The following is an 11,857-nucleotide window of genomic DNA, read 5'->3' on the forward strand; positions in this document are numbered from 1 at the left end:
TGTGTCATGGAAATGATTGATGTTGATGATGAGTCCTTTCGAACATGACACATACCCACGAGGGGGATCATCCACGCAAATTAGAAATTAAATGGGTATCTATAGACAACAAATGTTTGAAAAAGCAAGAAGTTAAACTGATTTTATGAGAAAATGTAGCGAACTTTTAAACGAAATAGTGATTAAAGAACATGTGACAAAATCTTTGTACAGAGATTGAGCCCATAGCAACATAACCGGTTAGTCAGGAGGTGAAAGGATGGCAAGAAAGAAGGAAATGATCAATGGTTTTATTTTTCGTTACAATAAACGCAAAATTTGGAAGTTATGTTGAAAAGGACTCAACATTAATACTTTACATGACACAGAGTCCCCTCTGGTTGGTAATTTTAGTAGTAAACTCTATGAATGGAAAATAAAAAGAATTGTTTCAATATATTACGGCCACGTGTAGAAGTCAAAGTCAGCGCCTTGCTCCAGACCTGTAACCGTAAAAATTTAGGGATGGAATAGGTATAGAATTTATTATGGACAGTGCGTGCATTTGCCATAACTTTGTCCTTCTGGCTTTCAACGGCTTTGTGACTTTGGAAATCGATCAATTTTCGACAAAATATTGCCCCATATAAGTGCAAACGATTCGCAGCGATTTTGCGTGTGCGCCGAGACTCATTGCATTGTCGCGGTTAGAAAACTATGGTTGTCTCGAAGTTCAGAAAGATAAAGCGTATAGTAAACAAAGCCATAGGAACGTCCGAAGCCAGAAGCACGAAAATATATACAAATCCATGTATTAGCTACAATGACAGTTGAACGATCGCTGCGCCAGAGATTTTTCTAGTAATTTTTGTCAGGAAACTCTATGTATTACATCGTGGCCTCCGATGGTGCGCGCCGTTCAATCTAGGCCTTGCAATGGTTCCACTGCTTTTGTCATTGTATATCGCACGAAGTCGCGCCCAAGGTATCGCCGGTATCGACCACTTGGCTGGGCAAATGATAAGAAGTGAATAAAATTGGAGGAGAGAGGGAAATCCACAAAATACTGCCACTGATTTGTATGTACAAGAAGAGAGCGTTAATAAAGTTCATTTGCATAAATACTGCCGTTTCATGAGTGCGTCAGCTCTCTGTCGTGACGACGAATTTTAAGAAGTGCTGAACAACAACAACAACAACAACAACAACAACAACAACAACAACAACAACAACAACAACAACAACAACAACAACAACAACAACAACAACAACAACAACAACAACAACAACAACAACAACAACAACAACAACGACGACGACGACGACGACGACGACGACGACGACGACGACGACAACAACATAAATAAGTAAATAAGTGAATAAATAGGTAAATAAATAAATAACAGAAAAATTTCCTTTCAATACTCGTTAAACGTTATCCCGTGGCAGGACCCGGTCCTCGAAGGATTCAGTAACCCGAACACGACCCTTAAAAGACAAGCGAGTGACGACGTCCGCGGTGTGCTTTAACTGCGTTGCTGCACAGTATGAAGCAAGCAATTGGTTATCCGTTAGACCTTGACTCAGGTTTTTGCATGAACGAGTCGAGTTATCGCGTCTCCTTGTTTGTACATGATCAATCTGTATACAGCCCCACTGCATTGCGAAGCAGGTAGCTTCAATTAACGGAAAACGGAGGAAACGGAGTCAAGCATGACAAACACTTCATTTCTCCCACTTATTTTTGATAAAGACCTAGTTATCATCATTCATCTGATTCAATACCTCATGATACCTGCATGCTCCGTACTCCAGCGCGAATGCCGTATTCTTCTTCCTGAGGTAACGAGGTGGCATGCGTCAGTAATTAATTAAACTGCGGGAATTAACGTCCCAAATGTAGTGAAGCGCTTTGAATGAACTTTTACCCACCTGGGGTTCTTTAACGTCCAGCCAAAGGATGGTATACATGAGTGCGTTTCCATAATTCAACCCCATCGCAATGCGGCCGCCGCGTTAGGTAATCGAACCCGGGACCTCCAGCTCAACAGCGCAACGCCGTATCCACTGGGCCACCGTGACCAGTCATCATCATCATCATCATCATCATCATTTCATGTTCGCTATAGGACGAAGGCCTCTCCCTGCGATCTCCAATTAGAGGCCTTCGTACCGTGACTGGTAGGCATCGGTAATTAGCGCGACGAACTGATCGAATGTATAATCAAGTTAAAGCGCACACTTCTATGCTCAATGATTGTTGCACAAGAAATATTTTCTTACGCTGACCATGGTCTCGCACTTACGAAGTTTTTTTGCGCATGGTTTCCAGAAAGTCAGCTGCTATATTTAGTGGCCAATGATTTACAAATTCACAAGCTGATTTCGCTCACAACCGGCATATTTAATTTCGCTCAGAGAAGATGGGTGATAATTGGCAGTTTGAGCAGAACATCGCTTACGCTCCGCTTCGCTCACATTTCGAGCGCACCGGTGGCTGAATAAACTGCGCCGATTAACCAGACGAAACTGCAGTCTAAGTGGAGCGGACCATGAGCGCTCTGCTAAAACTGTCTATTTAAGCCGGCCTGACTATATATATATATATGCTTCCAGCATCATCTGCAAGTTTACAAAGTTTTTCACGCATAATGAAGGGTGTTCCAGTTAACTTAAGCCAATTGAGGTTTGAAAATGTACCGAAGAACTGTATACGCAGCACGCGATTAAATGCATATTGTTGGCTATTGTATGGAACAAGTCACACTCTTTTTTTTTCTTGTATTCTGCTTAATTGCATAATCAGTCAAGATTATTTAACCAACAGCTCAAGTATTACCATTACGTAAAAACTTCGAGTGAGAAAGTTGCAGAGCGCCCCAGTAAATATCTAATTTAGCAGCTTCTAACTTCCTACTCGTTACGTAATATTTTTTTCTGCGTCCTAAAGAAAGCCTGAGAAATATGAATACTACTACTAATAATAAAGGACGCGGCATACCCGCTTGCGCGTGGTGATTTTCAACCTTGGCCAATATTAGACGGGACACCGCTCATATCACCAGCGGATATCTGTAAAAACAGTGGTGGAAAGTTTGTGGGTACACGACAGATCCGTGTCTTCATACTTGATAGAGGGTTTGCTGCTGAGTTGCTTAGTCACGCTGCTTCGCCTATAGCCCCACGTGGAGCATTACACAACCCGCACGGTGTCAAGTCAGGGTTGCAACATCGAGAGTTCACGCGAGCGCTTTCACGCGCAGACATCCAGACGACGCACTTCTGCCGTCTGTCTGAAACGGTCACGGATGTCTGCTCTATAGTCTGCTATCTCTAGCGCGGCAAAATAAATCTATCTATCTATCTATCTATCTATCTATCTATCTATCTATCTATCTATCTATCTATCTATCTATCTATCTATCTATCTATCTATCTATCTATCTATCTATCTATCTATCTATCTATCTATCTATCTATCTATCTATCTATCTATCTATCTATCTATCTATCTATCTATCTATCTATCTATCTATCTATCTATCTATCTATCTATCTATCTATCTATCTATCTATCTATCTATCTGAGACATACATATAACCTGTAAGATCAAACTACATCGCATATGATGTGATGTGCATGCGAAATTAGAAATCTGCAGCTGAAGTACGGCCTCGGCTAGAAGTTCCCAAAGCAGATGCTCGTAAGCGTTGTACGCGAGAAACGTTTAAAAGTGTGCGGTTCGATTGCAGCCATGCCGGCAACTGAAATACTTAATGCAACTGCTCGAAAGAAACAACTTCTCTGGAAATCGTTGTCTCTTTTTTTCTCAAATTAGCTTTTTTTTTTTTTTTTTTTTTTTACCATTGTGGAGGCGTAGATTCTCGGACCAAACCGTGGCTCTCAAAAAAGATGCCAAGGCCACAGGCAACCGACAGATGAACGTTAAGGGAGCGCGCGCCAGAGCTCGGGCCGACTCGCGCCACTGGCAGCGTATTTTATTCGGCCGTCGCCGAAAAGCGAGTAATAAGATACAAGTAATTCAAAGTATGCACTGACTTTCTGGAGACACATATAATACGAGTATAAACGCAACAAACGCTGCTAAGAGAGGGCAGGCTGCTGCTGCCTCGGGAGTTAGGGCATGAGTTTGGGGTTGCCCCTCCACTTTTCCCTTAATCATATAGCTGCCAAACAAGTTAGATTCCCCTGAAAACCTGTGCCGATCCATCGAGAGGAGCTGATAGAAAGGGTCGGTCTTTGATAGACGCCATATACTGGAGGGCTTCGAATTAATTCCCCCCCCCCCCCCCCCCCACCGGGGGGGTCTTTGCCATGCGCCCAAAAACATGGTACACGTTTGTTCTTTTTTTTTTCTTCCCCCCATTCCGCCCTCATAGGAATGCGGCCGCCGGGGCCAGGCATCGAACCCGCTACCTTGTATAGAGAAGCGCAATTCCAAATCCTCTGGACCAATTGATAAGTGCTTCTACAACCGATCAATTTGTTCTGTACAAGAAGCGAATGCTTCGCGAATCCGCAACACCACAGTTTCGATGGCACCGTTTCTGCGTGCAATCTCTGTATGTTCAGTGGCAAACGCGGGTCGTCGCTTTAGCCACCCGGCAACCCCCCCACGCTCTGCGACTCGACCGCCACTGCGCATTTCACGGCCCATCGCGGTGACCCTAAGCGCCCCGTCGTCGACTTTTTTTTCTCTCCCGAACTCGACTGAGCCGCGCTCGACGTCGCGCCATACGCAAACACCCCCGAAACCGCGCGGGACCCCGTCGCACTCGCTCGCTCGCTCGCTCGTCCAGCGAAAAAGGTGCGCGACAGGTGTCCGCGATAAGGGCGCGCGGCGTTGCGTGTTCGCGCCCTGTTTGCGCTGCTCGGTGGCCCAGCAATCCGAGAGCGCCCCTTTTACGAGCTAATGACGGGGCCCCGTTATCAGCGAACAGCCCCGCGGAGCCGGCCCCGTACACGCGGGATCAAAACAAACATCACGTTGCTCCTCCTGGACGTCCTCGCCTCGGACAAGATAAGAAGCGCTAGCTGCGCTCCCCGCAGATAAGCGGGCCGGCCAGCGCGCGCCTCGGCGCTCGCGGGATGTGCCCGCCCTTGTCTCGCAGGTCCCGGCCCACGGTTGGCGTCACGTGGACGCCGGTGACCGGACGTTGCGCGCCCCAATTCGAGGAAACCCGTGCGGTTCTCCGCTCGTGCGCGTGGCTCGTGTATAGGCGGTAGCGATCCCTGGGACGCACGTACGGGAGAGCGGGTACCCCGCGTTAATTGTCTTTGCGGTGACTTGTAAATTGAATGCCGTTTCGCTCGTATATTACAGGGAGTTCGCTGCGCCTGCCCGGTCGCTGACATTGCGGAGCTTATTTTTTCGGCAGTCATTGCTGTGTCTAGCATACTTTTTTTCTTATTATTAAAACAGTTCAAAGTAGTGTGACGTGGCGATTCACTAAACGTACTGGAGAGGTCCCATATTCGTGCGAGGTAACAAGCAGTGTGCATGGTAGCACAGGGTAGTATTGATGTAGTGATAACTGGTACTAAGGTATAGCAGTATCAGGATATAGTATAGTGCTGGTAGTATGTCGGTAGATACCGGTCTTCGTGACTCACTGAGGGTCCCATTGTCATGTTGGAGGTAGGGGAGACAGCTGCATATAGGGCTGGTAATTAATAATTAGCGTTTGGCATCCCAAGCTATACATGGTCGGACTATGAGAGAGCTAGGCTTCAATATAGGCTTAGTATAGGCTCAGTGGTGCGTTCCGGAATACTTTTCTCGAATGGAGTTTCTCAACCTGCTCCTATAAACCTACGTAACGGGCATTTTCGCATCCCGCCTTCAGTGAAATGTTACCGCATCAGCCGGGATTCGATTCTGCAACGTCATGTTCAGCTGCGCTTTGTAAGCCTTCGAAGCAGGTAGAGATGCGTACAGGCAACACACGGGGGAGGGTCTGCGAGCACCTGACCCAGGCGACAGAGTAAGGCTCCGCCGCGAGACAATAGATCGTCCATGCTTCATAAATAGTCATTGCGAAATCGCAATGACTGGCATGAAAGGATACAAGACCAGCGTGTGCACTGTCGCCTTCCTGTCCGTCCTTGCGGTTTTGAGCTACAAACATAGAATATGTCGGACCAACATTGGGCAAACCTCCACCCTACACGTCATACGACCCCGTGGCCGCGTGGTTGAGACCCACGCACCATATTGATATGCATGCGTTGCAACAAAGGGGCCAGGATAGCGCGCGCACACCGAATGACCACGGAACTATACGTATATATATACAGGCGATTGCGCGCATTCACTCTCGCTTGGTCGGACTAGCATTAAAAGATATACGAAATTTTGCAAGTGCGCTTCCCCACACATCTAGTTTGGCTCATGCAAGATGGCGGACGTCGCCTTAGAAATGTAAGTAAAGCAGCAGCACACGAGCAGGTGCAGTTATCGTTGCCACCATCTCTTTACATCCTCACTGTTCGCAAACGTACCCACGGCTCACTGGTGCCATCAGCGGGAGATCCGCCATCTTGTGTAGGGCAGCTTAATAGTGTGAAAAAGCATATATATACTTGCAGTATTTTACATATCCCGCAGTCTGCGTGGAATGGGTTACATTGCTGTAACACCTGCTTTACTAAGTTAGTGTCCGCTCAAACAGATGTTTTAAAACATTCCCCGTGAAAAATGGCTCCGTTCCACTTTTCGAGGTGGATTTCCGGAAGAGGCGGCTATTACCTACACGATAAATCGCCACGCTCAGCTAGCTAATTAAAAATGTTCACTAATTTGCTTTTATTGCTATTTACTTTAGGGTGTATACGTTGGAATTGCGAAACTGAAGCAGTGATGAACTCCTGTCTGCTTATCAAATATCCCAAGGCTCACCACGTTTGAGATATCCGTCCTGATCAAAGCGCTAAATTATGCAGTCGCGTCGAAGTGAATACTGTCCCGTACTGCGAGTAAGAGGCTTTTTGGAGATTGCAACTGACAAATAATGAATTGTAACGACGATGTATTTCTTGGCACATCTTTAAGGAGGGCTATCTCGATAGCTGTGCTATGTCTTAGGATTGCTGTAAGCAGACACGAATTTGCTACTGCTCCCTTTCGATCTCGCAATTGCTGCATGTGCCCTAAAGTTAATAATTAAAGAAAAGCTTATTAGTGGAACGTTTTTAATTAGCTAACGGAGAATGAGATTTCTCGTGCATGTAATGTCCACCTATTGAGGTAATCCACCTGAACAGGCCGGATTGTATCAAATTCTCGAGGTGATATTGAATCCAAGCTTTCCTCTGCATTTGAGAGCTTCTGCACTTGCGTGTCTTGTAATGAGTACAAGTGGTTAGTCACCCTCGGCGGGTGAGAAACTGTGACTATAAAGCAAGTCTATGCGCAGCGCACGAATACCTGAGTCACGAACGCACCAACAAGGTTGTCAACGCACGGCTCGTTCTTCGTGAGCCTTGCTCCGTAATGACAGGACCAATCAGCTGAATTGAATATCCTAGGCCAAAAGATTCGCGATACAGAGCATTCGCCAGTATGTCCCCGTTTTGCGTTTTACGGGTCGCGAAATTACGGGGTTTCGCTCTAACGCACCAATCAATACACTGTCCCAAAGAAGCGCTTTACCGCAGTAACGCAGTTGTTGTGGCAAAGTGCCCTTTCGGTCAAGTGGATGGCTGCTGGGGCACGACCCGTACGCTGACAGCCTCATCTTCGACCAATTCTGCGTTGTATTTGCGTAAGTTTTGTATATAATGTTATATTTATCGTGTGAATATCGTTTCGTAACATGCTTTTGTGATACATTATGCATTTTAGCTTGCATTTCCTTGCGCTGCAGGCTTCAACGTAATCTTGAGCTCGCCCGGCTTCTCTGCATCGGGCGCATGCAGGCTCGCAACTACACTCCGATCGGCGTCTTAGCGCTCTGGTACATTTGATTTCACTGACCTTTTTCGATTAAAACCGAACTTAAAATGAAAATGGCGTACTTTCTTGTGTTTCAAGCGAAGTCGTTGAACTCTAATTGTATTGCATCTCGTCTTTCTATATTAATAAAGGCTAATATTTAAAGCGAAGCTTTCTTTGCCTCTTCTCCCGACTTTCCGGGCGCTGCTGCTGTGATGGTCTTGCTGGCGCGCGCTGGATTTCTTGCAACACCACCAGGTGGAGCTCGCCTGCGCGCATCCCGACCGGTGCTGCCGCGGCAGCGTTTCACAGTCTGTGCGTATGGCGCGTGCTGTGCTTGCTTTCCTATGCGACAAAAATGCTGGACTGTGGAGGTCGCGTGATGGGCTGTGATAGTGTATAAACATTACAATCGTCCATAGCCTGAAAAGAGTGCTTGCAGCTGGCGTCTCAACACCGTGCTATAGCCACGTATGCAAAAGGAGCACGTAAACACGCGCCTGCAAAATGAATCCAAAGCGTGCACTCGGCGCCGAGGACACCCAGGCCCGAAAGAAGCGTCGCGCGGAACAGGAGCGTCTTCGCTGCGCAGCGAAACGTGGTGCAGACCGCGAATGTATGCTGGCTCGAAGACGTGAGGCAAGGCAACGACGCGTGGCGGCCATGAAAGACAACGAGCGTCGTGAGTACACGACCAGAAGGGACAAGCAGAAAAATAATTATCGTCAATCAAAACAAACAGCACACAGAGCTTCGCTTACATCAATTCCCACAGTGCGTGGGGTTATGTTTTTATATTATCATACGTTTTTATATAACATATTATCATATGTTTTCTTATTATTATTCACAACCAGTGGTGCACCGACTAGGGGGGGGGGGGAGGGGGGGGGGGGGGAGGGGGGGAGGGGGGGGGAGGGGTTCTAACAGCTACAGGCGACGAGATTATGTTCTTGCTGTCTGCTACTGCTGCCATCTCGCTAACTAAAACAAGCTTCACGTCTTTTATATTCCAACAATGCGTTGGATCTGCGTGTTCTCAATTCAACAGGTAACACGCTGCAAAGAACAGGAAGAACAGGAGCCGGCTAAGTACACCCTCGAATCGAAGAAGACAGTGCTCCGAAGTGGCTAAGCGCGTACTGCGACGCCAGGCGGACTATTCTGTAAGCGTCCACCTATAGTGGACATGTCCATTTCGTCTGGTGCTGAAGTTCTGATTGGCTGGGCTGGGGTATGCGTCAGAAGGAGACAGGCGCTTTCAGCCAATCAGCACTCCAGCAGCAGACAAAATGGACATGTCCACTAGGTGGACACTTGCCGAATAGCCCCCCCCCCCCCCCCCCCCCCCCCCTCCCAGGCATCAGCTCATTCGAGAAGCGTGATAGACTGGGCTAAAACTGACTTGGCACTGTAAAGGAAGCCAGCTCGCAAACAGGAAAAGGGGCAAGGACACAGCGAAGCGCGTCTTCTTAATTGCTTTTATCTAACCTTGTTTGCGCCGTGTTTTTCTTCGCAATGCATAACGTATGTGCTCTGCTGGTGACCCGAGCTCTACGCGGTTGCCCCCTGATTCTGCGCAGTGCTGCTTATCTCAGTGTGATACTCGACACTTTATTCTTTCGCGCATGTATGCGCGGATATTTTGTGTTTATTTGGCCAAAGAGTCTTAGGCCAGTAGCAGAAGCTGACTTAGGCCCGGCTCCGGACTACTTCTATGCCTTCGTTCAAATAAATTATTTCACTCAATCAAATAGAATAAATACAGCTGCGGTAACCGTATATTATAGCACACAGATAAGTAGTAAAAGATGACGAAACGAAGTTGTTCTCCCACTTCTTTTGTCTACGATTACCGTTTCATGTTTGAACAACATATCGCATATCGGATATCGCAAGAGCGATATCGCTGTTATCGCTCTTCCAAAGATTTTTATGTCACTAATAGTTTAACGCAGCTTTTTTCTATTTTAAACTTCTTTCTAATTGCTATAGGTCCTCCTGGTATGACTTCTGAATGGCGTATTATTCTTTCTGTTCAATATATCAAGTTAAAAAAATTTTATCATTTTGTGTGCGTCCTTTATCGCTGCTACCTGATTTTTCAGCCCTATCCCACCGTGGGTATACATGGCATAAATGAGATCGATCCAATAAGAACAGTACTTCTTTGTGTGCGGTATTTACAGCTATAGATTCTCTCGCAATTTATTCACTCACGTACTCCCCCAACTCTCCACCCTATATATCACATTGCGTTGCTTGCGTTTGCGGCCATATTACGCTGTCTTGTAATATCAATAATGTCCCATGACAGAATGAGAGATGACAGGAATTGAACCCGCGACCTCGAGCTCAGCAGCAAAACGACATAGCCACCGAATCACCGCGGCTGGTTGGAGCGTGACTCTCAAGCGAATAACGAAGGTCAAAACTGGTCCACCTGAGAGTCAAATTGAGTCGGACATAGTCGCATTATTTCGGGCTTGGGTAAATTAGCTAAGACTGTTAAAGTAATCCTTCAGAAATCTGTTTTCCTTGATCTCGCTGTAATAACAGGTTGGTCACTAAAAAAAGAAAATGGAGCTCACAGATCGATTTCTTTTTCCTCTTTGATTTCGCATCGGAACCCACACCGCCAACGTTTTGATTACATTTTAGATTACTACACGCATGTTCTTTCAAGCTCGCCCACCGCACACGTATTTTATGGAATATAAATATAGGCACTTTATTAACGATGATTGACCTTTACACGCAGCACAAAATAAGCAACAGCAAATTTATAACAGCAGATATTTTGGAAGCAACACGTTGTTTTTAGATCGCAGTGACTTTCAGGAAATTATCTGTGTAAACTTGCTGAAAGGCAGGTTCTTGCTCTTGCGTCCTTTCACCATCGGAGGCCGCCGATCGAAATATTTCTACCGACAGAATTTATTTTCGCAAAACTTGACGCAACTTTCGTAAAATCGTATGACTAGCGGAAATTGGTACACCTTACTAAAAATTCGGGAGGGTTGGTAGATACGTATAGCGTTAGAGAGGGACATTCGTCCTGTTTAAAGATACAGTAAAGATAAACGTGCAGCTGAGCGCAATTATCAAATTATGTCACGATACATACACGTTGAAGAAAGAAAAATTCGTGCTATTTGATTCGACAGTTGCCTTTATTGATACTTAAACGAAACTCACCGAAAATGGACATTCAAGCATTTCAAACTCACTCAAACGCAATCAAAGTTTCAGCTGCGAGGGCAAAGAAGCTTCTTTAGCGTTCTCTGGCAATATATAGTTCACTCGCTTGTTAGCATGCATGTCAGCTGCAAAGAAGACGCGCTCACGTGGCGTTTATCTTGCCGGGTCACGCAGCGCCTTCCTTATAACTGGCGTTATGTCCCGTACAAGAGAGTCCTGCGCACGTCACCGCTTCAGTGGTCTTAGTCTTCTCCTTTTTGGAGTTTTACGTGCCAAAGCCATTTCTGATTATGAGACACGTGGTATTGAAGGGTTCCGGAATAATTTTGACCACCTGGGGTTCTTTACCGTGCACTACAACGCAAGCACACGGGCAAGCACACGGGCACGCTCGTCGTCGGTGGTCTCCTTCCGGCGCCGCCGCGAACATTCCCTTTCCTGTTCACACCGTCGTTCTTGGTAGGCACGCTGTTCTTCTTCAGACCGCACAACACGCGGCCTACCCATTTCACACTCGGAGCAGAACTGAGGAAAGGAGCCTACGTAGAGCATGACGTCAGGAGACAGAAGACACTCAGATTGCTAGGTACTAGTTTGAATACGCCGGATGGCGTACACGTGCATGGTGCGAGCGTAGACATGGCCGACGCGGGTCAGAGTGTAGTATCTGTTCTTATCAGCTTAATATCTGATACGGGTTGTATTTGGACCCAAGATATTAA

General features: G+C 46.4%; 1 protein-coding gene and 1 non-coding gene across 2 annotated transcripts in view; one reads left to right on the plus strand and one right to left on the minus strand.

Moving 5' to 3' along the window:
* The window catches only part of LOC119448565 (structural maintenance of chromosomes protein 3-like), a 51,857-nt gene that overhangs the window by 28,782 nt on the left and 11,218 nt on the right, over positions 1-11,857 (minus strand). The window lies entirely within an intron of this gene.
* Positions 11,775-11,857, plus strand: part of LOC119451145 (U2 spliceosomal RNA) — a 184-nt gene continuing 101 nt past the window's right edge. The window contains exon 1 of the small nuclear RNA XR_005191692.1: positions 11,775-11,857. This exon is cut by the window's right edge and continues 101 nt beyond it. This is a non-coding gene — a small nuclear RNA (U2 spliceosomal RNA).

This window comes from Dermacentor silvarum, chromosome 4 (assembly GCF_013339745.2).
Source record: "Dermacentor silvarum isolate Dsil-2018 chromosome 4, BIME_Dsil_1.4, whole genome shotgun sequence".
In the NCBI taxonomy this organism is placed as follows: Eukaryota; Metazoa; Arthropoda; class Arachnida; order Ixodida; family Ixodidae; genus Dermacentor; species Dermacentor silvarum.